Raw genomic sequence first — 4,877 nt, forward strand, 5'->3', positions numbered from 1 at the left:
GGCGCGAGGCACGGGCGGACTCAGCCACCGCCCCCGCCGCGGGTTCGAGGTTCCCCGCTCCCCGCCGCTTCCCCAAGACTTCCCGCCTCGGCTTCCCCTTCCGTCCACGCCCCCGGAGCGGCAGCACTTCCCGGAAAGTTGTGGGGCTTAGCGTCTAAAGTTTCGGGGGCTCTGGGCTGAGCGTGGCCGCCGCTCCGCCTCCCTCCGCCGCCATTTACTGAGCCCCGGCCCGGCCCCAACGCGCCCGCACCAACACTGACAGCGGCGGCCGCGTTCCAGACCCGGATGTGAGGCCGGGAGGAGAGAGCGCGAGAGGGAGAGAGAAACACCCACCGGGCTGGCTCGGCCGCTCCCGAGAGAGCGGGCCGCAGCGCCCCCTGGTGGCCGGAGCCCGGCGGCGGGAAGGCCAGCCGCCTCAGAGCCCGGTGGACGAGATCCCTGGGATGGGGACACCTGGGGGATCAGCATGCTAGAGCTAGAGAACTTAGATATGGGTCGCAGTTTTTATATTTCGAAGCTTCTGGCACAAAGCATTTAACAAACATCTGAGTGAAAGGGAAATGTTATTCAGTTTATTATTTGTATCTTTCTGATAGCAGAAGTTGCTGAGGATGATTCTCTGCTTTGAGGGATATCCCGTAGATGAGGGATCGGTAGACGAGGGAAACTTCCTCATATAAAGACCACTACAGAGATTCGGTTCCTACTCTTGATCCAAGTCTGAAAAACAAAATATGCTGAGTAGCTGGGGGAGGGTGGCAACTGGCAAGATTTTGCTCTTTGTACAAAGCCATTCTGGTCACTAGGACTACTGTACTGGAAAGTTACACCATTACCTTTATAAACCTGCATGGGCCTTGAGCAGAACACTTTCCAGGATGGAGGAGGGGTCCTGGGTTTCACTGCTCTGTAAGAAGCATTCGGAGTGGTGTGTGAGCCCCACCAAACAGATGCATACTCCTCCTTGGGGACAGGAGCTCAGAAAGACATGGAAACTTTGCAAGAATGGAAGCTGTGTCACCCCCAGAATACTGGGTGGGCTGCGTGGGTGGATGGTTGAACTGTTTACAAGGGAATGATCTTTTTTCTCTATCTGTCACTTAAATTTATATTTCCAAGTATGAAGGGAAAGAAATACAATTAAGCATGTAGGCCCTTTGAGGTCAAGTCTAATTTATTTCCTATATATTTCTAGACATACCAATATTTAAAAGTGACATCATAAGAAAGCTATTTTAAAACAGATGGTCTATATTATATAGCAACAAATTTAAAGATGCTGGTTTTCAGGTAAGATCAAATAGTGGATTACTGCCAGTAAAAGCATCAGCTGTTTTAAAACTGGAAATCTCTAGTTTTTAAAAATAAATTATATGTAGTGAAATTAATTATTTTTGGTATTCAGTTATGTTAGTATTGAAAAATGCATTTAGTCATGCTACCACCACAAAAATCAAGAGGCAGAATCACTCCATTCCCCCAATCCCCTACTCTCCACCCTGGGCCTCTGGCAACCACTGCTTTGAAAGTCTCTTCCAAATTGTCATATAAATGGAATCATGTGGTACCTAGTCTTCTAACTCTGGATTATTCTCAAAGAATATAAATGCTTTTGAAATTATTCCATTACTTATTTGTATCAGTGGTTCATTTTTAAATTACTGAGTAGTTTTGTATTGTGTGGATGATTACAGTTTGCTTATTCACTAACTGAAGGACTTTTGGGTTGCTTCCAATTCAGGGTGATCATTAATAAAATATCTGAGTGAGATTGTTGGGCTGATGATTAAATGTATTGTTTAACTTTATAAGAAACCACTAACCTGTTTTCCAAAATGCCTGTACCATCTTGTATTCCCAGTGTTTGTTTTGTTTTGTATTGACATCATCAAGAATCCATTCTAGAGTTGTTCTCATAGGTACATAATGGTATCTCTCTGTGATTTAAATTTGTGTTTCTCTAAGGACAAATGACATTGATTGATTTTTTTGTGTACTTTCTTGCCATCCTAATATCCTCTTTGGTGAAGTATCTATTAAAAAATTTTCCATGTTTGTTTTGAGTTATTTTCTTACTGTTGAGTTTTCAAATTTCTTTATTCATTTTTATATAAGTCAGATATGTAATTTACAAGTATTTTCTACAGTCTATGATCAATATTTTCTATAGTCTATGACTAGTATCTTTACTTACTTAGGAGTATCTTATGCAGAAAAGAATAGTTAAAATTTGGGTTAAACCGGGGCTGGGGTTGTAGCTCAGTGTTAGAGTGCTTGCCTAGCATGTATGAGGCACTGGTTTCAATCCTCAGCACCACATAAAAGTAATTAAATAAAATAAAGGTAAACTAAAAAAAAATTTAAATTTTGGGTTAAACCTAAATCAGGGGAACTCCTAAACAGTAATGAATGGAAACATTGAGGAGAGCTTCAGTTAGTGTACCTTGTCATTGTCTTTGTGTAAGAGAGGTGGGCTGAAGATAAAAATAGACAATAAGTCCATGGGTGTAGTTTAGCTGAGAAGTCAGGAAAGACACAGTTCAGAAAATAAGAAAGAAGGAAGTCTTGGGGGGAAGCACCTGGGCAAGCCTATTGAATGGGGCACGAAGTGTGAATATCTTGGTATTACATGTTCATACCCCCCAGAAGGTACCCACTATGGAGGAGGCACAAAATGACTAAGTAAACAAAATGACATGGTCAGTTGATGTCAGGCAGCCTATCACTCAGCCACCCAGCCCAGTGGTGGCACATTGCCTTCAGGAACTGAATGACTACGATGACAGCAAAGAAAACTATACATGGGCCCCTCACCATGGGTTTCCAGTTACCAAGGCCAAAAAAAGTTTAACCTTCCATCCAGATAGACCCAAGGTGAGTTCCCAATACAGCATCATCCCTCAAGAAGATCAATTGAACACTTGTTGACAAGTTGTTTGGAACCAGATCTATTCTGGACATATATCGACTTTCTCATCACAGGACCTCAACCAGCACCAGTATCTGAACTTCAAATAACCAACCTAGTCTCTCTACATCCTTTCAGAACAAGAGACCTAATTTATTGGACCTCTCATAAGCCACATCATCCAAAAGCTGCCAATCCAAGAGAATAATAAAATGGTCTTTTGAAGGGGAAGCTACGTGTCAGCTTGCACATGATATTCTGTGAATAAGGGACTCCACATTCCAGGACACAGTGTGCACCCCAAATAAGTGACCAGATATACTGCTGTGTTCCCAGCAAGTCGGCTGTATGAGACGATGAACCAGAGTGGAACACTGGCCTCTGCCTTTACCCTTCTTCTCCTTGCAATGACAGGCTGTGTCTGGGTCTAAACGTTTTGGTTCTCAAAGGTGACTCAAAGCTTCCATTAGGTGAATTATTATCAACCAGTAAATATCCAGTTACAGGTATTGTCCAGTCACTTAGGGCTCCTTGTGTTAAAAGTTTAGTAGCTAACCAAAGAATCAACCTACTAAAGAGTAATTGAACTTACTTCCCAGAAGGAAATAGCACTTATGTTTCATAACCAAAGCAGGAAACAGTAATTTTTACACCTAAGAAATCCACAGAAGCATTTCTTAGTACTTTTGATAAAGATTCTTTGCTTGGCCAAACTTTAATCAGTTTCCTGAAACTTCTCATAGACTCATCTCTGTGCTTCTTTATAAAATCCAGTTTTAACAAAGAATCCTGATAACTCCGTTTAGCAAGATCCCGTCTCCTTCAATATCTGGTCATCCTGTATCTCTGGTCTGGTCCATTATCCCCCATTATCTCCAAGTTGGCCATCTAATCAATCTGGCCTATCTTCAGCAAGAATCTAGTTATGTCAGTTCAGCCAGAATTTCCCCTTTAGACTGAGTTTCCTCTTAGTAATTTTTGTACATCGACTGACCCCTACCCTGATCCTTAGCCTTAAATTTCCACTTGGTCCCTATACCTATCATGATATTCCAGAATAGTCAGCTTTATCATGCTTTAGCAAGTGTCGTTGAATAATTCTTTTTCTTTAGCACTCCTCTGTTCATTTTGATGGACAAAGGATATAGTTGGAAGGATATGGTAACAAGGATCCAGTCCATTTTAGAATGAGAGTCTGGGTTGCCACAAGATACCAGCCACTGGAGTGGCCAAGGTGTTGAGAGACAGTGAGAGGAATCTAGATTGAGAAATAGAGAGGAGACTATGAGTAACAGATGTGGCCTTGAGATTAGCTGTGATGGTGGCAGATATCATTCATTCCACTAACCTTCCTTTTATAAAGTTTTCAGGAAATAAGACCAATAAGAATCCTGGAGGAATCATCTCCATATAAGGTAATTACATTATATGAAGCAAGTAGATCCAACAGGTGTGAGCCTGGACTATTGTGGTTGCTGTGGGCACAACTCTTGTCAATCTCCGGGCCTCAGACTCCCATCCCATGAGCTTCTGTGAGTGTTGAAAGGCTCACTGTTGAATTCCTCTCCAGCAATTGTCCTTAGGAAAAGGAAGTTACCTTGCTCAAGTTAAACTCCTGCCCCAGAGGCAGCCCACATCCAAAGACCAGTCAGTAGACAGAGGAGCTTATGATCCTTGCATTGTTTTGGTACAACTTTAAAAGAATCATCTCAGCTCTAGAACCCTTCTTGGTATTGACGGGGGCCTCCATTGTTACTGCATTACATTTTTCCCTCTGCCTGATTCTGGGCTTTCTTTTCTTCTTTACTTATGTTTTTTTTTTTTAATTTTTTATTGTTGGTTGTTCAAAACATTACAAATTTCTTGACATATCATATTCCACACTTTGATTCAAGTGGGTTATGAACTCCCACCTTCACCCCATACACAGATTGCAGAATCACATCAGTTACACATCCATTGATTTACA

This window comes from Marmota marmota, unplaced genomic scaffold (genome assembly GCF_001458135.2).
Source record: "Marmota marmota marmota unplaced genomic scaffold, marMar, whole genome shotgun sequence".
Taxonomy (NCBI): Eukaryota; Metazoa; Chordata; class Mammalia; order Rodentia; family Sciuridae; genus Marmota; species Marmota marmota.